We start from the raw sequence: 26,733 nt of genomic DNA, 5'->3' as shown, positions 1-26,733 counted from the left end.
CTAGTCTTTATAACAGTTTATGCCTTACCGGTTAATACTTAGGCATGCCAGCTCACTCTTGCATCTCACCTTATACCGATGATATCATTTGTCAAAACATAATAATGCTTTTTTTTCTCTATGCCAGTTCAACCTTCTTCATACCGAGTTGACACACCCAACCAATAGCCTACAATACCAGTTGACATCAATGACAACTCAATACCAACATAAGTGATTTCCAAACTTTACCCTTCTCTATCCTATGTGTATATATCAGTTAGAAGATCTAACATAAAGCACACATACTAGTTAGATAGGAGGATGACACAAATGAAACATTTAGTTACAACATTTAGGTAACCAACCCAAGGAGCACCACCCCTACTTTAGGGCACCAACCCCTAATTTTAGGGCACCAACCCAAGGATCACCAACCCCTGCACTGAGCTCCAACTCAGTGATTATAGGATCATATAATAAATAAAAAGTAACCTCCTAGTTACAAATGAGTTCTGTAACCTCTATAATCTTTATTCTTTGCTGCAACCATACCGATTCAACCTCTACCTCTTCTTTGTTGGTACTCTGCTCTCTCTAACACACTACTACTAGCCATCACCAGTCTTCTTCACTCTGCCAACTCTCTGCTATCTAATCACTACGAGTTCTTAGCTTATCGGATCTTCACAGATTCTCACTCTGCTCTTCTCTTCTCTACAGTCTTCTTTGTTGGTTTAATCACCACTGGTGCACTTCACTGTCAGACTCAATGACAGTCTACCAGTTACCTTACCCTTTTCAGTTGGACTCTTCTAACCGGTTCTCTCACACACTCAATCTCCTCTATGTTTGTCAATGAGTACTTGACTGATTAAATCTCTGGTTTTTACTCCCTTCACCGGCTTTACTTCTCTTATGCAGCAGTAACTGATCAGGTCTTCGATCTGCACATTTATACTATGCCTTCCCACTAAAACAACATTCAAGCCTCTAGCATGCTAGGGTTCTTTCATCGACCCTAGGGAAAAGTAAATCCAATCAGATCTCCTTCCAGAGATCAACCACCTACAACAAATCACCTATCACTGCCAATCACGCTGCATCCAGAAAATGTTTTCTATTTTTAGCAAACACGACAACTTGCACTTGTCAAAATACCATGAAGTGATCACACAGATAGCTTCACCTACCCTAATTAGCACCTAGACACTCAGCTTCAATCATGAAGCCACTAAGTCAAAACTCTATCCTCTAATCAGTCTCAATCCACACCCTTCTGCTCTCGACTCCTGATTCATACTATCGACTTTAATGTTGACCAGTCACCACCTACCTCACCGACAACACTTCACCGACCACATTATACATGACACCTATCTCATGCATATCAACTTTGTCAGCATCCACCTCTGCTAAGTCTTATGTGTTAGTCTAGACAAGATCACCGACCAACCACAAAATCGGGTTCATCTATCGGTTCTCTAACCCCATTGATTCTACCCTAACCGATACGCCTTCAAACTTGTACTTTGCTTCTCTTCTGTTGGGACACCCTTACTAGTAATCACACTTGGCAAGCTACCTCATGCACATCTTCATTAGATGGGAGCCTTTCACTTCTTCTCCTTGTCAACTTTACCGGTGGACATCTATACTGGTAGTATCTTCTGCATGTATAGTGGTAAGATACCATGCACACCAGTGGCACCAAACTCCATCTTCATTCCAGCAACATTCTCACTCTGTATTTGCTCACCATTGCCTTCTTCATCAAATAGACCGGTTCTCCTATCAACTAGTTTGTCAAAGTGACAAACCTATCCTTCCTTCTCTGTACCAGCAACTCATCATGTTTTCCCTTGCTGATCCGGTGCATATCTCTAATTTCATGCACCTAAGGCAACTTAGTATTTCACTGGTTCATTCGATGTGAGCCTTCAATCACCTACCTTCTACTCTTGTCTTATCTCAAAGGACTATAATGCATTCCATGCATAATAGGAGATAAGATCCACTTACTGGTGGGAGTGGATCCTTGTCATCTGCATCTGGCAATGTACCAATATGGATTCCATGTTTGTGCAGGCATATCTTCAAATCAGGCACATATGATCTAGTTGGGCACACTCTCTGTGAGTCTTCTCATCATCTAGTGACTACATCTTTATCTAGTGGGATTCCTCTTGTTTCACATCCAAATGTCCAACAGCATACCAGTTGGCACATCTGCAATAGCTTACCTTTCTTCCTCATAGGCCGATTGGCAACAATGCACTACCAACATATCACTTACCGGTCTCCAATACATTTCTTCAACACAAGTCAACAGTAACTTGTGTATCGATGACTTTAATGACCATTATACAGGATGATATTATCTTCCTTGTTGATGACCATCCTATACCGGTTGACATCAATGACAACCATTTCTAGTATGCATCAATGACAACACTGCTCATCAATCTCCCATATTGGTTGCCATCCTATACCGATTGACATCAACGACAACCGGTATAAGATGGCAACAATCTCCCCCTTTTGCATTGATGTCAACACATGTAGTATCTGGCATACTAAAAATTATCTCTCCCCCCCTTTGTGTGTGCTATGGATTCTCACACATGTAGTATCCAACATACTACAAATTCTCTCTCCCCCTTTGACAATAATGGAAAAGGGTACTGATAGGGTTTCTCTCCACCTTGTCTCTACCATGCATAGATAGATTTTTCTCTCCCTCTTTTTCTCTATCAGATGCTTCTCCTCCTTTGAACATCATAATTTGCATCCTCTCAATCCACAACACTTGAGATGGAGGGCTCAACTACCAACTGACACCAAGTGTATATACAAACCGGATGCCAATTTCATATACAAGTCTGAAACCAATTGAAGGAACATGTGTCAGTAAATACAACTTACCTATCGGTCGGATTGCATCATCTCCCCTTGATATGCAGAGGTTAGTTTGACCCCAATTTGCTGATACCAATCGTATCTTCTCTGATACCAAATGCATGTTCTCCTATGCAGATAACTCTCCCTCTTTGCAGACAACTCTCCCAGTGGTCTAGTTGTGATTTCAATAAAGTACAAATTGGATAGACATTGAAATAACTCACAACCCCGGACCGATGAGCACTTCCAAAGACATAATCATACCAATATAGCCATAGACACATGCTTTCCCTCTATGTCCAGCAAGTCTGATACAAATCAGAAAACATTGTTGTGAACTCCCCTTGAGTCATATATCTCAAGTCATCTTTGTCTGTCATGTTCTAAACTAGTTTTCCAAATTGCACCTTATACCAGTTGAGTTGTGAATGTGTGATCAACTGATAATCTTCTAGCTCCATGACATCCATCACAACTTATGACATGATTTTAATATGAACACAATGCCATACTTCATCACTATCATGCCAAATATCAAACCAGGTAGCCCATAAAGATGCATGCATATAAGATCTACTACCGAGCCAACATATGTCTTTTAGGTCTTTTCCAATACTGTCTAAGACATAATCACTTCAATCCATGCAACTTGAGTTATTGCAATGATCCCAGACCTTATTGACTTGCATAACCTGCAATACCGGTTAGTATTCATACTGGTAACATACTGCACATACCAGTTTCCTATCTAGGTTCATCATTTCTACCGGAGCATCTTTCTCTAACTCTTGTCTTGTTGTGTCAATTGCTTCAGATCCCAATTGTAAATTATCCATCCATTGACACATGAAACAATGATCCATCTCTCATCTGTAGGTGTGTAGCCAAGGTAGAAACTACACACACTTGCCATCTCATTTCCTTCCTTTATCCTGGCAGCAACATGTTTTTCCATTTGTCATTTTCACTAAGGGAGTGAATAATATTGTCAATGTGTTTCTCCCCCTAAGATTCTATATCTCCTTTAGGCCTTAGGAGATATCACTTGTGCATTGAATGCATAGTGTCGGTCCATGGTCCTACTCTCTTCCTTCTTCTTCCATACCTACTTGGTCTCATTCTTCTTCCCATTTTTAGTCTTGGGAGTAGGTCTTACCTTCTTTTTTCAATTGGTCCTTTCTCTACTGGATTTTGCCTCATGACTAGAAGCATTGTTGTAGAAGAAAACAATGTTCAAACCAAACAAATGACTGGAGGACCTTCTATCAAACTTGTTGGACCATCTTCTTCTTGTTATGCTATTATAACCAGCTACCAGAACTTGTGGACCACTTGATCTTGTAGGAACAAAACCTCTTCTTCTTTTGTTCCATGCAACATTTTGTCTCTCATATGCTCTATACCCATTTTTCATATTGAGCATAGCTGCTACATCGGCTGTCATGTGACCAAACTTTCCTATTCCTGCATTCATGACTTATGTGCCCAAATCCATTGCAGTTATAACATATATAATTTACATTTTATGAGGCAGCAAATGGACTCTTCTTATTATGCATAGGAGAAGATCTACGCATATTTTGACAACTTGACGTACTACATTCTTATTTCTTGAAGATCTATGTTGTCTTCTTTTGTTCTTGCTTCTGGTGAAGCTGCCTTCTCCCATCTTTCCTTTTCCTTTGGTATCCGTATTGTTTCTCCTTCTTGCAGCACCGGTCTTCATCCTTAGCTTCATGTATTCACCGGTTGTGGTTAGATAAACCTTCTTCCTAGGAGTATTCTAGATAGTGAAGGTCTATCCCTTGTTATCTCCATTGGAGGAGACAAATTGAATATCTTTGTGGGAGGTCTCCTTTCTTGTAGAGCATTCACTGGTACCACATCCTAATCCATCAGTATTGTTTATGCTGGCTTAACATCTTATCCAAGGCCTCACTGCTACCATCAAACCAGATTCTTACCTTGAGCTCATCCTGACATTTCTCAAGGTCATTTTGGAGATTCTCCATTTATCTTCCTAGCTACTCATACTCTTTATCTTTTGCCTCTATCTCATATGCTAGATCTTTACACCTACATTCCTTGGTGTCTTCTTGTCGAGTCTTCAACTCTGAGATACATTTCTCAAATTCTTCAAGGCATTTGATTAACCGACTTTGTTCAACAATAGAAGCATTCTTGAATAACTTGTATTCATTTCTCACTCTACTAAGCTCCTCAAGTGCACTTACAAGTTCTCCTTCTAGATCTACCTCATCTTCATCTTACTCTTCATCTTCACTATCACTCCCAAACACATCTTTTCAATACGAGTGATTTGCATGATCACTCTCAGATGTGTGCCTCTCATCTTCTATCTCTTGAGACATTAAGAGGTGAGTTTCCTCTTCATCATTTTTGTTGCTCCTAACAAATCTACCTTCATCATCTGCAGACATGTGTTTCATTTCTTTTCTTGCTTCAACAAATTCATTCTACAGTACAAGGTTCATTGCCATAAATTTTCTTCAATCTATCCCATAGGCTTTTTGTTGATCTACATCTGTCCACCTGTGAGGAGACATCACCGGATATCCCACTGAGTATGGCCTCCATAGCTTCAACATTACATTTATTTCTCCTTTCTGCTTCAAGACTGATGGGAGGACTGACTTTACTAGGGCAACCATTTACTATTGACATCCATACATTAAACCCAAGGGAGGATAGGTAGACTTCCATCCTATGACTCCATATAGAAAATTTTGAACCATCAAACACTGGAGTGAGGGGTGACACAAAATAGACCATTGTGTTCAAATACCAGAATCTACCCAAGATGGAGAAAGCTAATAAACTGAGAACCTATGCTCTGATACCAATTGTTGAACACAAGATGCCACTGAGAGGGGGGGGTGAATCAGTGATTTCCAAAATTTAGCCTTTTCTATCCTATGTGTATATATCAGTTAGAAGATCTAACATAAAACACACATGCTCGTTAGATAGGAGGATGGCACAAATGCAACCACACACAAAATGGAAATCGCGTAACATCAGATGTATGAGGAAAACCCAACATGGGAAAAAACTTAGTGGGAAATGTTGTTGGAGTCTACTGCTCCAATCCAGCCTCACAATGAAACATTCGATTAAAAAATTTAGGGTACCAACCCAAGGAGAACCACCCCTACTTTAGGACACCAACCCTTGATTTTAGGACACCAACCCAAGGAGAACCACCCCTGCTTTAGGGCACCAACCCTTGATTTTAGGACACCAACCCAAGGAGCACCAACCCTTGCATTGAGCTCCAACTCAATGATTACAAGATCATATAATAAATACAAAAGTAATCTCCCAGTTACAAATGAGTTATGTAACCTCTACAATCTTTCTTCTTTTTTGCAACCATACCGGTTTAGTCTCTACTTCTTCTCTATCGATTCCTTGCTCTCTCTAACACATTGCTGCTAGCCACCACTGATCTTCTTCACTCAACCAGTTCTCTGCTATTTTATCACTACAGGTTCTCAGCTTACTGGATCTTCATATATTCTCACTCTGCTCTTCTCTTATCTACAATCTTCTTTGTTGGTTCAATCACCACTGGTACACTTCACTGTCAGACTCAATGACAGTCAACCGGTTACCTTACCCTTGTCGGTTGGACTCTTCTAACCTGTTCTCTCTCACATACTCAGTCTCCTCTATGATTTTCGATGAGCACTTGACTGATTAACTCTCAAGTTTTTACTCCCTTCTCCGACTTTACTTCTCCCATGCATCAGTAGCAAATTAGGTCTTTGATCTACACATTTATACTATGCCTTCCCGTCAAAATGACATTCAAGCCTCTGGCACGCTAGGGTTCCTTCATCGACCTCGAGGCAAACTAAATCCAATCAAATCTCCTTCTAGAGATTAACCACCATCAATAGATCACCTATCACTGTCAATCACGTTGTGTCCAGAACATGTTTTCTATTTTTAGTAAACACCATGAAGCAATCACGCGGATAGCTTCACTGCCCTGATCAGCACCTAGACACTTGGCCTTGATCATGAAGCCACTAAGTCAGATCTCCATCCTCTAATCAGTCTCGAGCCACACCCTTCTACTCTTGACTCATGATTCACGCTATCAACTTTAATGTCAACTAGTCACCACCTACCTCACCAACAACACTTCACCAACCACAATATGCATGACACTTATTTCCTACATATCAAATTTATCAATATCCACCTCTACTAAGTCTTTTGTGTCAGTCCAGACAAGATTTTTGACCAACCACACAATCGATTTCATCTACCAGTTCTCTAACCTTGTCGATTCTACCTTAGCTGGCCAACCTTTAAACTTGTACTTTGATGCTCTTCCAGTGTGACACCCTTACTAGTCATCACACTTGCCAGGATACCTCATGCACATCTTCATCAGATGTGATCCTTTCACTTCTTCTCCTTGTCAGCTTTACTGATGGACATCTATACCGATAGTATCTTCTGCATGTATACTGGTGTTACCGCGTCATTTATTCTTCATGGCGAGAGTGGGTCCTCTTTTCCTTTTTATGTTGGAGTCCTAGTTCAAACCATATTACCTTGGTTCAAGTCCTTAAATGCGGCCTCAAATCCTTTCTCTAGTCATTTAAGTCAAGTTCAGATAACTCATTGAACTCCTTAAACACGTTGAACCATTCTGAACTGGGTTCAAGATGTTCATTTAGGTTCAATAGGTTCCAAGGTGTTCAGAAAAGGTTCTTCATACTAACATTTTCTCTAAGTTTTTGCAGCGGTTCTTTAATAAAGTTTTTCTTGTTCGGTGATATAACATTTGTGTTGAACTTGTTGAACTGATTTCAAGGGGTTCAAGTATGTTAACCATGTTCAACACGGCAAAGTGGTCTACAGTTTGATGCAGCGTACATCTTGAACTACTTGAACACTCAAGAAGTTGGTTCAAGATGTTCATACGGGTTCAATGCTGGTGGGTCCCATGGTTTCTAATGTTTTGAGAAGTGCATTTATTTCTAAATATGGAAAGGCAAAACCATATTGTAAAGTGATGTCATTCTTTGGCTTTTTCGAAGTAAGTGAACATTTCAGGAACTGGCAGTTTCTTAAAGTATGCCACCATGCATTCAATGCATGCGTGCGGGGGTCTAATCTACCAATTTGCTGCGTTCGGAATGAAATTGCAAAATCATTGAATTTAATGTGTCTATATTATTACCTTTCTCAATAAGGTATGAAAATCATTCATGTTCTGCGTTTGCTACTTGCTGCTGGATTTTTGTTTATATTATCCCTGGATAGGAGTCTTTCTTGCTGCTAGCCGTCGTCCGATTATATAGCTGTGAAGGTGAGTCTTTCCTTATTTTCTCTAGTGTTTTCCCTTGCATTTTGTCTCATACAGAAGGTTGCACTGCAATCAAATTTAGGTTTCTTGTTTTGAAATCATGAAGTCCACCCTGTACTTGTTTGGAAACGTCTTTAGCTTGGCATCCACAGAAGCCATAGTTAGTGATACTGACCTGAAGGGTGAGAACCTTGAAGATTTGAAAGAAAGGGTGTTCAAGGGTGTTGATAAGTCTTTTTGTATAGAGATTTTGAGTAGTGGACTTTTAGAAGCCGCAGCCTTTCCTCCAAAAATTCCTTGTCCAGAGCTGGTTCGAGAGTGTATTGCCAGATATGACCCTGTATATGAAACTATTAAAAGGGATAATGGCGAAACCCTTCTTGCCATTAACCGCAAGGTGATTGCTTCAGTGTTCAAGATACCAGATTATGAGTTTTCTAATTTCTTCCCTGCTCAGTCAATTAGTGAGTTCAACGCAGATAGAGCCAGACACAGGAATAATATGGCGAAGTTCTGGTTGAAGGTCCCTTAGAGAGGTGGTTCTAGACTACCTAAAAATCCTAACAAGAACCACATGTTGCCACATATCCATGATGTAATGCTTCTATTACATCGAGCCAGAGGTTCTGCCGAAGCTTATAGATTTGATGATTGGATATATTGCTATGTGCAATTAGTTATGGAAGGAAAACAATATTTGGATTGGGCGGAGTTAATTGCTGATTCGATGAGAGAGCAGTTGAGTCTAGCCAAGCAATTTCAACAAAAATTCTTCATGTCCTCATATCTTTTGTATTGTCTAGCCTATGTTAAGGAGTTAACAGGTATACCCAAGCAGCCCACTGAGGAAGATGTTCCGGTGTATGAGTTTTATCCAATGTTGCAAAAAGACAATGCCTTACAAGATTTCAGGAGGGTACACAATGCATTCCTAGGTGATATGTGTCATGAACTGAAGGGTACAAAAGCCAAGCGGATCTCAGATGATGCATAGTCCTTGATTAAGAAGTTTGGAAGCTTCTACATCCAGTTCCCACGCTTTTGCTATATACGAGTAGGAGGCTTTGAAGAGGAACCCTTCAAGCTTCCGCATTTCTGTTTTGATTGTTTTGTCCTAGTAGAAGTATGCAGACAACTGACTTCTGTGGTCAAGAAGGCACAACCTAAGGACAAGTGGGAAGGTCATTTTTTAATACAATTGGGAGTGTTATCTTGTAGTTCAATGTCTGATGCACTAAGTATAGGAGCAGACCTTAGAAATTTTAATTTCTCTCTATATGCTGAAAGAAAAGGGTTTGACAATAAGGGATTTTCTCGGAGCCTTGGCTTATTGCTTTACCTTCCCATGCCATAGTTAGAAGATTTCTGGGAAGACTGTTCAGATGAACTTGAAGTCTTCAAAAGAGAAAATATGAGATTGGTGCTGGAACAGGTTATTTCTCTACAAATAAAGATAGATGTTAAAGGGTTTAAAGAAGATTATCTTGAGCTATTTGAACCAAGGTATTTAGCCCATGCAGAGACTGAAATGCCCCCAATTAATTGGGATGAGGAGGAAAGTGATGACATACAATTGAGAACCGAACGAGTTCTAGACAGAACTGTGGCATGGGTGGTTAAAAAGAAAGCAATGAAGCTAGGCGCCAAGTCCCTTTCTATGAGAAGTATGTCTTCACCAAAACGTCCTTCTAATAGTGCTCCTGTTCGTGCAGGTAAGGAAATCAAGTCAGCTCAGCCTAGACGCAGATCTAGCCCAACTTTGGATTTCAGTACCCCTTGGCATACTTGATCATGTAGTGCCGCCCAGAGGAGGATGGACCAGGTCAAGGATATGGGAGTAAAAGATGTCATGCTTGAAGCTCAGATCTTTGAAATTGAAGATTTGGATGGTGAAGTTGCTTGTGCTCTAGACTCCCAAACGGTGACTGTGGCTATGACGCCACCCCCAAAGATGATTGAAGGAACTTCTCATTCTGCTGCAACTCCTAAATGGTTAACAACCTCAGTGAACAAGAAAAGGAGCTTTCTTCCCGTGACCATTCCAATTCAGGAGATGGTTGCCAAGTACTCTGAGAAGAATCCAAAGCCAAAGAGGTTCAAGACCACCACGCACCTAAACAATGACAAGGAAACTGGTAAATGGACGGTGAAAATTGCTTCTAACAAACTGAAAGATGAGAACAAAGATGTCGGTTCTGATGATTTTGAAATCACAAAAGTAGAGTTGGGAAAGATGAGCAGGGATACAGATAACCATTTTTTCCAAGTGTCAGCGAAGAAAATGCTCACCCGATCAGAGAAGGATGGACGGGAGAAAAGAGAACTTAAAAGACATATAAGTGTTTTGGCTCAATTCATCGATAGCATCGGTTTCCTTGGAGCAATTCCAATATCTCATGCCACTGAGAATTTTGACCCAACTTCTCCGAAAAATAAGAAGTTGATGAATCAAGTTCAACGGGCTAAGAGCATCGCTGAAGCGGTTGAAAAAGGGATTGAACAAGTAATCAAAGATGGTGAAAATACATTACCAACTCCTGGAAGTTGTGTGATGAAGTACAGAGTCTGATTTCTAAAATCCAAAATCAGCTTGTACCATGGGAGAAAGAAGAGCACAAATGGCAAAATGTCCTGCCTCTGTTTACCAAAATCGAAGAGTATGGAACTACCAGATTTCTGACAAAACATTCAATTAAGCTGGTATCTGATGAATGCCAACTTTTCGTGCTAAAGAAAACTATCATGTGGCGGGTGCTCACCTTTCAGTCGGTAATTATGGATGCAAAAAGCTCTGTCTATGAACTCCAGGATTTGTAGAGCAGTATAGTCAAGGATAATAAAGTGGTTAATCTCGATCATGACTGGGAACTAGGAATCTGCGGGTCAAGTACATAGGAAGTAGTCAAGTCTTTCCAGTTGAACATGGAGAAGATCAGAGTTAGGAGTAGTTTCACACTGGAGGATATAACCAAAGTGGCTAGGATCGAATCTATGGTTTTCATTGGGAATGATCAACTGCCGAAGCACTCAGAGAAGATGGTGCAACACAAGTGGAATAAAGAGGTGGAAAAGGCGAAACTTAATGCAATGAAAGTCCCAAGCCAATCAATGATCCAGGAACTCACGGCTGCACATGACGCTCACAAAGACGGAGAAGAGGATGATGATGAAATATGACATAACGCATCCACTTTGGGCTAATTTTCTTTATTTTAAAAAAAACATTTTTCATAGTTATGCAAAAACTTCGGGACAACTGTCCCAAAATACTTTCTATTGTTTTTGTAACTGTTTAATCGAGGAGTGGTCGAGTTTTCAGGGAGACCCCCCCCCCCATTTAGACTATAAATTAAGTAAAACCGATGGTAGAAGGGTTAGATTTTAGTAACTGATTTTGGAAAACTTCGACGGAGGGTTTGTTTTGATATTTTCTGTTCTTAATCAAAGGAAGAATTAGATGGTGGAGATCTGTGGTGGAAAAAGATTAGCAGATGTATCATTATGTCTTTGATTACATAAAGATATATATATGAAATCTGATCATATTGTTTTTGGGGAGAAGAAAGATCTGTGTATTTTGAATCCGAATAGATAACATGTCTTTGCATATGTTCATCCGATCAAGTAACAGTATTTGATTATTTCATTGCAGTTTTTCATTATTCCTCTGATGTTCTTTCCTTTGAATGTATTGTTTACTCTAGAAAAGATTCATGTTTGCGGGTGGATTCATTTTCCTTGAATCTATTCGTCTTTATTTGGAAGAAGTATATTGAACTTTGTTTCAATTGTTGTAGTTACATACTTTGAAAATTAAGAAAATGATTTCCATTGTTTATGAGATATGAGGAAAGTTATAGCCTTTCATCCAAGAATGAAATAGGTGGCCTTATATGCTTTCTAGTTAAAAGCTTTTCATTTGGATATAAATAAATAAAAAAACACATTTTATGAAAAATCTAGATAGGGAGTTGTACCTAGGCAAAAAATTCAGAGGGAGGTGATCTAAACAAACACTTACCCAATTGTTCAGTGAACCATTTGTTCTTAAAAGAAGGTAACAGAGTTTTAAAATTAATCATTTAAAAGTAAAGAGCAAATATGTTCACTAACAACTGGTAAGATACCATGCACATTGGTGGCACCAAACTCCTTCTTTATTCTGACAACATTGTCAGTCTGTAGCTTCTCACCATTGTCTTCTTCATCAAATAGACCGGTTCTCCTATCAACTAGTTTCTCAAAGTGACAAAGCTATCCTTCCTTCTCTGTACTGGCAACTCATCATGTTTTCCCTTGCTGATCCGGTGCATGTCTCTGATTTTGTGCACCTGAGGCAACTTAGTGTTTCACCAGTTCATTCGGTGTGAGCCTTCAATCACCTGCTTTCTACTCTTTTGTCTTATCTCAAAGGACTATGATGCATTCCATGCATAATAGGAGATAATAACCACTTACCAATGGGAGTGGATCCTTGTCATCTACATCCGATAATGCACCAATATGCCTTCCCTATTTGAGAAGGCATATCTTCAAATCAAGCACATATGATCTGATTCGGCACACTCTATGAGTCTTCTCGTCATCTGGTGACTACATCTTTATTTGGTGGGAATCCTATTGTTTCACATCCAAACATCCAACAACATACCAGTTGGCACATCTACAATAGCTTACCTTGCTTGCTAATGGGCCGGTTGGCAACAATGCACTACCAACATATCACTTACCAGTTGTTATACCAATACTAGTCTCAAATGCATGTCTTCAACACAGGTCAACAGTAAATTGTGTACCAGTGACTCCAATGACCATTATTCGGGATGACATTCTCTTCCTTGTTGGTGACCTGCTATGTTGGACATCAATGACACCATTTCCTATATGCATCAATGACAACACTACTCATCAATCTCCCATACCGGTTTCCATCCTATACCGATTGACATCAAAGACAACACAATGCCAATAGGAAAATCCCGGAAATATAATTCTAATGTAAGAAGACCACCAGTTCATCAACCTAATGCACAATGGTACTCATATTTTAATGGTTTCTATTTTTAATGCAATAAATTTGGACATAAGGCTACAAATTGTAGAAGCATTCAGTGTTATAGTTTCAAGAGTTTTGGTCATAAAGAAAATCACTGTAGAAGTCATATTGGGAGTTAGAATCTAGTTGAAGCAAACAGGATAACTTACAACTTTCATGGTTATTGTTATACTTGCAATGACTATGGTCATAAAGCTAATCAATGCAGAGATAGATCCCATCTGGTAAACTCTACAAGGAAGGTTATCATTTATTTCAAATACAAGTAGACCAAACATTATGCTAATCAGTGTAGAAATGGAAATGTGGAGAAATCTACTAAGAAGAGTGTGATGAAGAATGATGAATCAAAGAAGGAAATTTTGGTTTGGAGAAAGAAGGATGTGAACAAAGGAAGTGAGCCTGATGTATCAAAATTCGGTGTAGGAACCTCTTCCTTTGGTAACTAAGTATAGTGCTTTGTCTTAGGGGGAGCTCTATTCTACAGGAAAAATATTTCACTCTCCCTTGTCTGAGTAGATCATGTCATTGATATGGCATGACTGTGTTTAGAGGTTATTTGATAATCGAAGGTACTTTGCTGACATCATTGATGAGGCAAATCTTGGTGGCAAAACCCTAAAAGGAAATTTTCGGCGAGATAAGTATCAATTTTTCTAATTCATTGTTATTCATTTGTGCTTAAGAATATTGCAAATAGTAGAGGAGTAGCAAAGCAAGAGAGAAGTGTGAGTATTCATGGAAGGTAAGATGATCGTCAGGGAATCTAATAGTGAGTTTCAAGTTTTGGACAAAGTATTTCTAGATGAATTCTACCTAGAGAAAATTAGAAATGTTGAAGCTGGTCTAAATGATGCTAAGTTACAAAGAATTAAGGAATTGGAGAGAAAAGATTTGAATCTATGGACAAAATTACCTTGGTTTGATAATGTAGAGCCTATCATGATGATCCTTAGTGGTGTATGAGATGACAACATTGTGTTGGATAAAGCCTATCCAATCACAAAGGAGGTTATCTCTGTGATCACTGGTTTGTGCGGCGATGGAGAAGTTCCAGCTAAGAATTCAATTTTGAATAAAGAAGTAGAAGCCCTAACCAACATGAAGGGTGATCAGTGAGCATTGATCATTGACAAGATTATTAACCCTCTGGTGAGGTATGTTGCCTACGACATTTCTTATTAAATCTATTTCAGGAATAGGGAAGGTGCCACTTCGACAATTGTAGTATATATGGAACATATGCTTGTAATGGAAAATAAATCATTCGACTTGTGGAAATTGAGAGAATTGTTGTTGGAAAATTTTAAGATGTCAAAAGAGAAGAATTATCATTTCATGTTTGGTTCATTGGTTGTGAGTTTGGTCATGTATTGGTTGGGATCACTTATGGCAAAAGACAATGTTATATGGAAATCTGGTGTTCTAATTGCGAGGCAGATATTTAGGTATTTGAACAGTTTGGATAGTAAAGAGGAAGTTTGTGATGCATATTTCAAATCTTTTCTGGACATGTAGAGTATTGGTTCTGTATTCCTTGTTTCTAGTTCTAGAGGTTCTTCCTCTAGAAAGAGGAAAAGAAGATAGTTTGATTCTGCCAATGTTTTAGAGTCAAAGAAAAGCAAGGTGGATCTGAATGAAGAAGATATTGTTGTGATTGAGAATCCAGAGTCTCCTATAGCTGGAGAAGCTTCAACTGTTGTAGAATCAGAAGATGAATCTAATTTGCTAGAATTAGTTGATAGTATGGATGGTATCAAGAAAATTGGTGTGATGTGGATGACTTCAATAGAGTTAGATAAAATTGAAGGTGTTCTATTGAAACATTTAATCTAGAATAGCATGAGCATTGATGATATCAGTAATTTGCTTCTAGAATCTTTGAATGAAGTTCTTAAGGAGAAGTTCTCTAACCAAGAAAAAGGTTTTGATATGCAGAATTTGTTGAATGATTGTGATGATACGAATAAAATTTTATCATCATGCATTGAGTTGGGAGTCTCTATCCATAGTGCCAACAAAGTCTACAGGTACTGTATCTCTTGGTCGGTAGCAGTAGTGAAACAAAAAGACAAAATTGATGGTATTGAAGATGAATTGAGTACTTTAGGTAAATTTTTTTGATTTCCTGGATGACAAGGATGGTGAGTAGAGGAAAAGAATTAACTCTCTTTAATCTGAACTGTTATTCTTGCAAAGGGAGAGAGAAGACTTTGTGAATATGTTTTAGAAAGTAAACGAGATTGTTGAAGAAAAGTTGGAACATTTTTCAGCATTGCTTGGTAGTGCAGTTGAGTACGAGAAGAACCCATCTACTCCAAACAATTTCTCCCATGCTATTGATCTATTGGTGGAATGTAGAAGCTTTTCAATTAGCATTAAACTAGCTATAAATTCTTGGGAAGTTCTTCTTCTGTAACTGAAGTAGAAATACAAGTTTATCTTTCTGAACAAGAGCAGCTAAAGGTTCTTCTAATTGTGGTATTAAATTTTTGACATTTTTGCAGTTGTGTATATACTCTATTTTTCTTTCTTTTCTCTTTTTCTTTCATCAAAGACATCCTTTTTCCTTGATGTCAAAGGGGGAGAAATAATTGAGGGTTTTGGAAATGTATGAGTTAGGAGGAGTTGAGTTATATGTAGATATGTTTTGCCATCAATGACAAAGGGGGAGATTGTTAGACTTGTGTGAATATTATTGTCATTGATGTCAAACCAATTATGCAGTTCGGACCGAACAATATATGTAGTTCAATGTTACCCGGTTTGGTTTGGATGTTGTATGCAATCGGTATGTGCAGTTTTCAATATGAATAGGTGATGTGTGTTTTGGTACGACTATGTGTTGTCATGTGTAGTAAGATGGAGTTGATATAATGGAGTGATTTCTAGAAGATCCTTTCATTTGAAGTCCTATGTTGTGGTTAAAATAGTCCCGATATCAGTTACGTGCTCCGGTAACAACTATTTTTGGTCATGTCAATTGTATCTCTTCAATTTTTGTGTTGCAATACTCTTGGTATGTGTGGAATCTATTTGGAGATGTTGTGGCTGAGTTTTGTGATAATGGATCAATATCTTTGGGTCTAGATGACCTTGTCCCATTCCGATAATCTCGGTATATGCATTGGCAAACAAATTATGAAAAAGGAAGTGTATACAGATCTTGTGGAGGTCGACGTGGTTGCCTCATTTATGGTCTATTGGATAACGTGTTGGGCTAGGCTGATACACTATTCCGCGTTTATGTGAATAAGGTATGAAGGTGTATGTGTGTGAAAGAGACATAGCAAAGATAGCAGAAGAGTATGAAGTGTGAGTTGCAGATAGTAAAAGTAGTTGGTGCAGAGTCAGAGTGCACTATTGTAGTAGTCCTTCATCAGACCTGCTACAGGACAGTTGTACAAAAATATTTCACCCGATTTGTTGTAGAGTGTGTGAATTGTGATTTGAGCTTAATCTTGGAACCAATCTCATGTATTTGGAGATGCAATCCTTTTCAGTTCAATCCTACCTATTGTAATGAGCATTCTGGTAGTAAGTCATCTTTTGTATATTTATAGTGAGCAGTCTGATAGTGAGCCATTTTTGTAATCTGGCAGTGAACCATCCCTTTTGTAAAGCACCATATAACTAGTTATATTATCCTGAGAGTTAACACTCTCCATGGTTTTCCCCATTTGGGTTTCCATGTATAAAATATGTTGTTCCTCTTATGGTCGTGATTTTTCATGTTTGTTCTACATTTGTTGTTTCATGTGTGTTAAGCATATTTGGTTAATCGATCTTAAGGTTTAAGTTTGTTAAAAGGTTTTAATATCTGTGGGTATACCAATTCCCCCCCTCTCAGTATTTTGGTCCCTTCAATCGAGTCAACAAGATGCACTAGAGGCTACAATGAATGAGTTGCTAGAGAGCCAAAATGAAGTAAGAAAGGAAAGAAAAGCATGTTGGGGGTAAAACAAGTGTTGGTGGTCGTGGGAAGATGCGTTACAAATCCTACTAGTCACAATCATAATGCTCAAACATCCACCTATGGATTGTAGATTTGTGGGATGCTATTGTTGGTATTATGGATGACTTTGTCATGTGTTACATTGGTTTTGTCATTGATGTCAACACTTATCTTTCTGGAGGTCTACATTGTTGATTTGGCACTCCGGTTATATTGGTTTGTTGTTGAATTGGAACATTGTGGTCTTGGTATGGATATTGGCTTATGTACAGTTACCAGTATATGTTTCACCGGCAGCTCAGGAAGTTGATGATGACTTGTTATCATCTGGAGATCATTTGGTTATGTCGAAGACATGGATTGAATGTTTGCATTTGGTGTTTTGCATATTGGACTGATCGGGTTCACAAATTTGCCTTAATCGGTAGATAGGTCCATGGCATATGATATCATGTTCCAGATCAGCACGACACATTTTAGAAATGGTTTATTGATTGGATAATGTGTAAATGTATTGAGACTGACATATTGTATTGCATCAAGGCCTATTTTGCAATTGATTTAAATGTAATATCTTTTAGGAGCCGACCTAATGATGAGGTCTTAGGATTTGTATAAATAATTGTAAGATCCCATTTGGGAGTATGTGTACGTATTGAAGACCATTGTGAAGAGAAAAAATAAGAAAATCCTTGTGCGAATCACGCAGATATCATCTAAAGGCTGAAGGAAGGCTGTTAAAGGTTATGAAGATGTTTGGTCCTCATGCTCAAAGCTTAAACCGGTACTGAATCCAGCATTGTAGATGCTATATTGAGGCAGTACATTGATTATTAGATCTAACCATCCAACTGTGTAGTCAGTGTGACTCCTATTTTGTGATTGAGTAGTGAGCTCTAGGCAGTTGGCCTTTCTGCATGTGTAGACCCCATTATTGTATTCACTTACTATCTACAGTAGTATCATCTGATTGTGGGTAAGGTTTCCCACCATGGTTTTTCCCCTTACAGGGTTTCCACGTCAAAATCTATGTGTCATGTGTTGTGGATGTTGTTTCTCTTTCTGCTTCATGCATTAAGTTGTACCGGTAATACTATAACTGTTAATGTGTTTTATCGACACTAAGTTTTAAGTTGGAATAATTTTTTTTGGATTGCAATTTATTGACAAATGATTCACCCCCCCCCATCTCAATTGTCCTTCTTGGTTCCTAACAGCTATCACAATGTGCAGGCATCTACGAGTCATACAGTTTACAAGGCTGGTGAAAAGGCCAAAATAATAGGTGACAAAGCAAACCACACATACAAAAGGACAAAACGGTGAAGAAAGTCTCCATTCAACATAAACTTAAGGCACACATGTAGCATGGAATTACATGGAGTGCAATTTACAACACTACATAAAGTTTATGTGATATGATACTATGGACATCTCAACCCCTAGTAATTAGATGACAATATTAGTTTTCCAATTTTTCTCTTGATATTTCAAATTTACATTCCCCATGTTTTCTCAACCCCTAGTTGTTAGATGACAACATAAGTGGGAGAATATTGAGAAATATATTTCAACCTTGTGTTCCCCATGTTTTGTCTTCATTAGTATTATATTTATTTATTATTAGTTTCCTCACATAGGAAGTGGGGTGGCCAACTTTGAAGTGACAATATTTACCATTTATTTGTTATCTTAGAATGTGTGTAAGAAATTTTGAGATCATATTAACTATTATAAGATCATCATATGATGTTGTAAGATGTGGTAGATACTTAATAAAAAATTCTATGAAGTGTAAGAACATGATTATGTGGCTTGTATTCAAATCTTGACCAGCATTATGATAGTCTTATGGTGCATGTCCTAGATCATATTTGAGTGAATAGAAATAGAAAATTGGGGTTCCTTAGTTAGAAGAAAGCTATAATAGGCTACTACAAGTATTGATAGATATAAGGAATATTGTTAGAAATTAGGATCTTAGGATACTAATCATTATAAAAAAGTTCATAAAATAAATGAAATGAGAATCATACATGCATAAATGTACACATTACACAAGGTATACATGGGGAAAACCCTTTCGGGTAAAAAACCCCATAAAGCATCATTTTATGAAAACACTTACAAATATAGTCTATGATAAAAGTGAATTGAGCTTGGGGACACTCCTCCAATACTTCCACATGGCCAATAACACCTCTTGTGTATAGTGATACAACTCACCATAAATCTCCAAATTCACACACCTCTCAAATGAGAGAGAACCTCCTTAAATATAGGAGGAAGGGTGGCTTCACTAGTCACACCTTTTCAATAACCCCCACTCATAAATAATTAATAATCTAATAATTATTAGATTATAATTATTCCAAATGGGATATGCTTATAAAGCATATAATATATAAGGTTTTATAACCTTATATTAGAACATTATATATAAATGTTATAAGGATGTGATCCCTAATAACATTATTCAGGTTGATTGGGCATTTGTGTTTAGGTAGTGAACCAATACCATATCATATTTTTAGTTCCTGAGTTTGCACTTTGCAATCATTCACATATTGCAAGCAATGACAATTAATTATTGATCTTTTGTCATGATTTTCACTTGGAAGTGTGGAAGGAGAATGATATGCTTGATAAGGAGGAGAAAGGCAATGAAATATCGATCTATATTTGTTTGCCTACATTTGTGATATGAATTGTTTTGTTTTGAAAAGTCATATGTTTTGACAAAGAGTCGTGTTCCTTTATGCAACATAGGCATGTAAGCTTGCAAAAAATAGATAAATGAATGTGACTTCCTTTATTCCAAGGTTGCCCATTGAGATAAGAAGAAACATAATAATGACATTGTATTTATATGTAAGATGTTCTAGTTCACATTTGTTCTCTGGTTTAAATTTAGTAACGAGAACAAAACATATGAAAGAAATATTTTTAACTATTATGTATATAATAATAAGGATGGATCATGTAAATAATATGAAAAAGGATTTAAGTATATATATTAAAAAAAATTCTAAATTATTTCAAATGTTAATTTATTATAATATAAATTTATATCTTTCTTAAATGTGTAAACATCTAAAGTTTTGATAATAATTCAATTATAATTTAAATGGATTATGAAATGTAAAAGAAAAAACATCTATCACTTAACCATCAAATAGTTAGCAATGACAACTATGTGCTATATAAATATGTTAGGAAAAAAAAATGTAAGAAAAAATCTCTTGGATATTATCTTAATAAATTGCTTGGAATTTCCTAACTTGACTTTTAATGAAGTAATTATAAAAAAGAGTAGAAACTGCACACCAAAATTTTTGTCCAAAGGACCTTGCACATGTTGACTGAGTGTAAAATATTTCCCCATCAAGTTCTACATAACCTCTTGTATAACCTATAAAAATGATTAGTATAGCCTAATAGGATCTGATACCATGTTAGAAATTAGGATCTTAGGGTACTAATCATTATAAACAAGTTCATAAAATAAATCAAATAAGAATCATACATGTATAGATGTACACATTACACAAGGTATACATGGGGAAAACCCTTTTGGGTAAAAAACCCCATAAAGCATCATTTGATGAAAACACTTACAAATATAGTCTATCATAAAATTGAATTGAACCTGGGGACACTCTACCAATACTTCCACATGGCCAATAATACCTCTTGTGCATAGTGATACAACTCACCATAAATCTCCAAATTCACACACCTCTCAAATGAGAGAGAACCTCCTTTAATATAGGAGGACGTGTGGCTTCACTAGTCACACCTTTTCAATAACCCCCACTCATAAATAATTAATAATCTAATAATTATTAGATTATAATTATTTCAAATGGGTTGTGCTTATAAAGCATCTAATATATAAGGTTTTATAACCTTATATTAGAACATTATATATAAATGTTATAAGGATGTGATCCCTAATAACATTATGTTCTAACAAATATTCTATTATATCCTAGGAATTCAAATTTGATATGGGGAAATAGATTTTGGGCCATGGGATTTGGATGTCATACCTCTTACATGTCTCATGGTTTTCCAAAACTATTGGACAGCTTCTTGTTTGTGTCTATTTTATTTACTGGGGTTCTTAGATTATGCTTTCATTTTAATGTGTTGTAGGGATCTTGTTATGTTGTTGAAATTACTCTAAGATTTTATGTTGGTGACATTCTTGTAAGGACATATGCTTGAAGTTGTATGGAGTTAAATTACTATCATAATATGTTTGGATCATGATTTCTATTATAGTTTTTTCTCCTAAAATAAATTTTCCCACATATATCATTATGTAATGGTATTGTGAATTGCATATCAATGCATGTTATTGTTTGTGTGATTTTAAAATTAGAATTTGATAGATTTGTTTTTTATGTATTTTTTATTTGGATGGATTACAATAAGAGACATTTCTACACCCTAGCTTCCTTAAAGATATACACTCACAACTCATGTAAGATAAAAGATATGTTAAATAAATGTCTAATACAAATTTTCAAAGATAAATAATAAAACCAATTAAAATATTAAGATGCAACTTATCTATTTAGATATCTAATTAAACTAGCCTATCTTTATATACATATTAATACTAAGAAAACAAAAAAATATTATAAATAAAATATACATCAACAAATATTAATGATAAAATTAAGTAGAAAATAAAATGATCTTTCAATTGATATAATATAATATTTATAGATATGAAACAAACATAACATAATTGCAATCTCATGAATTTCAATTAAAAAAAACTCTAGTTTATCTATGTTTCATATTTCTCGTTTAAAAGTATTATAATTAAAATAGAAAATGACAAAATTATACAATTAAATGACAAAATAAAATTGTATATGAAGTGATATAATATAGTATATATATTATAAGATTATAAAAAATCATTAATAATATATATTGTTTGTTTATTCTCACATCTTGTAGATGATGTTTCCAATTTATTTATTTTTAAATGAAACATGAAAAAGAGAAGCTTAAATATGATATCTAACAAAATAAGCATCGTGAGATTTCTCATTATGAAACCACTTAAAATAAGAATTAATATAAATGGAGGAAATCATAACATCATTTAATTGCATGAAAGATTTTTTATTTATAAGAAATATAGAGACAGTTTGTTTAAATATTTAAAAAATAATGGAATGTAATGATATACATTTCTTTAATTTTTATAGCAATGTGTTTATATATGATGATAGTAATCTTATGCTTATAACAATGTGTTTATATATAATGATAATAGTTTTATGTTTATATATAATCATGTAATTAATTTAAAAAAATATAAGTTAAAATTTCATTTCAAAATATGATTTGGGCTATCAAAAGGTAAGATTTTATCATTTTAAAATTAAAAATTAATAATCTATTATATATTTAATATTCATCCTTTCACAATTATATTATAAATCAATATAATGAATATACATATTTAAATGTTAGGTAATATAGGTTTGATCATTTTTTTTAATCCATCATTATATGCTTTGTTTTAATTTACAAGTTGATCAATTGAATCTTACATATAACATATTAAATGTTTAGTTTATTATAATTATACTTTTATTCTAGTATAAAACACACTTGAATTTTTTGGCGAGTCATAAGTTATATTAGTCTAGAGAAGTATTTATAAATGTTTGATTAATTAATTTTATTAAAAAAAAAACTAATTAATTAAAAATTTCTAGGTATGTTTAGAATACACATTTCTATTTTTCTTTTGATTTATAGTAAAAAAAATTATAACATGGAGTTCTCATAAACCTAGGTATAAATAATGTTCTTTAAATATATCAGATATAACTTACAAAATGTTAAGTACTTATATTCTCATCACAAGAAATGAAATAACTAGAATAATAAAAGAGTAGAGCTAAAAAATATTATTTATATGCATGAGTGAAAATGACACTATTGTAAATGCATTCTAAAAATACTTGTAGTAAATAATTAATCAACTTAAATAGATTCATTGTGAATTAAAATGAATTCACTTAAAATAATCTCATTGTGAACATAATGAGTCAAGTTAAAATAAATCTGTTGTAAGTATGATATTTTGTCATGTAACAAATCCACAAAAATATATAATGTAATACTAATATCTTACAATAATCAATTGTCTTACCATATCTTACTTTAGAATAATAATATACACATTAAACATTTTTATAATAATATTAAAGCTATCTTTCTACAAATCAAATATCAAGCTATGTAAAAAAATACTTCCAAATCATGAAGATATGAATTATCACCAAAAAAACCCATTTAGAGGACCACATAATCATTGTGTCATAGAGAGTTCCTACTAATGGTTCATTAAACTTAGTCAAAACCTGTCTCCTAGGTATATCGCAAGGTACATGTGATCGTTAAGAATTCATAAATAACACATGTGCCAAACCACACAATATTTTGTTGAGAATCAACCATTTGTGTAATAAAATAAAAAATTAAATAGATCTGATGCAAGAGCATCCAGTGATATAAGGTTGATCTTGCATCACCCAAAAAAGAATATTTTCCTTTTGTTTTGTAGTTTCTTTATTTTTTGGATCCCATGCTGACACTTGCAAGGTATAAGATAGTTGGAAGTTTGAAAATGTTGAAAATCATCACTTTCTATTTTATATATATGTGTATGTGTATGTGTATGTGTATGTGTATGTGTATGTGTATGTGTATGTGTATGTGTATGTGTATGTGTATGTGTATGTGTATGTGTATGTGTATGTGTATGTGTATGTGTATGTGTATGTGTATGTGTATGCGTATGTGTATGTGTATGTGTATGTGCATGTGCATGTGTATGGATATATACATACATACATACATACATACATACATACATACATACATACATACATACATATGTATATGTACATGTATATGTATACATATACATATGTATGTGTGTGTACATATGTATGCATGTATGTATATGTGTGTATATACATACATACATCCATGCATGCATGCATGCATGCATACATATATACATACATATACATACATACAAGTATATATATGTATATACATACATAAATACATACATACATACATATATATGTATGTATGTATGTATGTATGTATGTATATATATATATATATATATATTTATATATTTATATATATATATATATATATGTAGAGAGAGAGAGAGAGAGAGCATATACAAGAATGTATGGACATGAAAACTGATGCAGGAGCATCCCCAGTTCATAGCAATCTTTTATCAACCAAAAATATTTCCTTTTTATTTTGCTTTCTGTTTGCAATTTCTGCATTTCTTTCTGTGTGTCCCAGATTTGGCTCACCGGATCCTGTGAAGTTGGATTTTTCTTGAAGACTTGATCATCTTCCTTATTCCCAAATTGTGGAGCATTTGAATCATTTTCCGACAAGTTATTGCTACTAGTTTTCAAGATAGTTTCCTATTATCGGTTGACAATTTCATGTTACTAGTTGCCTGGACCTATTTGCATTTATGATCTACCAGATCCCTTCTGTAGCTTGTGGAGCCTTGAGTGTTGATTCTGATGTTCCTTGGCATGTGGCTGACCTTTTCCCATGATCTACTCTTCATCCTTTGGATTTTTTGAAGGAATCTCTTGGCAGAGGCCAACCTTGTTGGTCTTGCACGTTAGGTCTTGTTCTTCGGGTTTTGATCTCTTTTGGACTGACCGGATCCACTTGGATCATATAAATAATTATAATAGAGAATTAGAATGGAACCAAGAAGTTAGACTGAGCATAGAAGATAGATCTTAAGATTTGAGGTCTCGGTTGTGACCTGATTTGTATTTTGAGCATGTTTTAGCAAACATGTGACCCGGTTTTTGTAACCCAATTGTTACCGGTTGGTTGTAATAAATTTTCATGTTATAATTCAATCCATTCTGCATTGCCTCCATCATGTCTTTGTGTTTTCGTTGTGTTTACTCCTGCTGATCGGTCTGGACTGATCCCTTTGAGGTCCCTCCTAACCATTGACTGCTTCAAAAATCCACCCCAAGTCAATGGTGAAAGAATCATCTATAAGATCATTGCCAAAGCTTTGGCCCTTAAGATTCGGCATCTCCTACCACTTATTGTCTGCCCAAAACAAACTGGATTTATTAAATCCAGGTTTATTTTGGACAATATTATTGTTGTTTGGGAGGGTATGGATTGGGCTAGACACTCTCAACAACAGACAATATTTCTTAAGATTGACTTTGCTAAAGCGTATGATCGCATTGAATGGCCTTTTATCTTGGCTATGCTCAAATCCCTAGGCTTTGGTCTCCGGTCCATCCAATCTGTGCAGATGCTATTCAGGGATGCCTCGGCTTGCATTACCATTAATGGCCAATAGTCTGAGGCTTTTGGCCTTTTCATATCCATTTACCAGGGGTGCCCTCTTGCTCCTGCCTTATATGTTCTTGCAGCAGAAGGTTTTGGTTACTTACTTGCTAATGCTATCATTGTTGGGTGTGTCTGTGGTATCTCCCTACCTGAGTCACCTTCCCAACTTGTCAATGGCCACTTTGTCGATGATTCCTTTCTCACTCTTATTGAGGATGAAGATAATGTGCAGTCCGCTCTTCAATGTCTTAAAACTTTTTGCTTGGCTTCTGGTTCGACCATTCAGTGGCACAAGATGCAATATTATAGATAGTCCTTTCTTCTTGCTCCGCCTTGGATCCTTCAGTATAACTGCAAATGGCTTTAGCATGGTAAAATATTTCTCTTTCTGGGCATTCCTTTCGCCTTCCAAGCTTTGCCTTCGGATCTCTACTAGGCGGTCTTAGACAGAATTGAGAAAAAACTTGCCTATTGGATCACCAAGCCTCTCTCTTCAGCTGGTAAATTCCAAGTCCGTTCCAAAGTGTTGGCCGCCACCCATGTTTACTATTCTTCATGTTGGGCTCCTTCAAAGGCCTCTTACATGAAGTTGGAAAGACTTATGCGGGCCTTTCTTTGGGCCTCAGAGTCTAACCATCATAGTTTTCATAGGGTTGCTTGGGAGTACTATTGTCTCCCCAAGGAATCTGGAGGGCTTAGCCTTATTTCCACCCAAAACCAAGGGCTAGCCTTATGTGCTAAATGGGTTATTAGAGACTTATCTGGAGACGAGGCTTGAAAAATTCTTCTTTGACATTGCATTTCTTTAGGCTTTGCTTCTAAAAGGCCAGCCTGGAAGGAGATAGGCTTGCAAACCTTGCTCACCATGACAGACCATGTTCAGATACAGGGTTCTTTTGTGGTCAAAAGTATCTGGCGTGCTTAGGAAGCTATCAAGCCTTGGCTGCGGTGGGTCGGCGATAGCTTTCGGGACAAATTATCCATGAATCAGCACAACCTCTGGTGGTCCCCTCTTTTTCAGGTGCAAGGGTTACCTTTGGCCAAAATTCAAGGTATCAGTGCTCTGCACTTTCACAAGCACGACAT

Source organism: Cryptomeria japonica, chromosome 1, assembly GCF_030272615.1.
Source record: "Cryptomeria japonica chromosome 1, Sugi_1.0, whole genome shotgun sequence".
Lineage (NCBI taxonomy): Eukaryota > Viridiplantae > Streptophyta > Pinopsida > Cupressales > Cupressaceae > Cryptomeria > Cryptomeria japonica.
Note: the sequence above shows the minus strand (reverse complement) of the source record.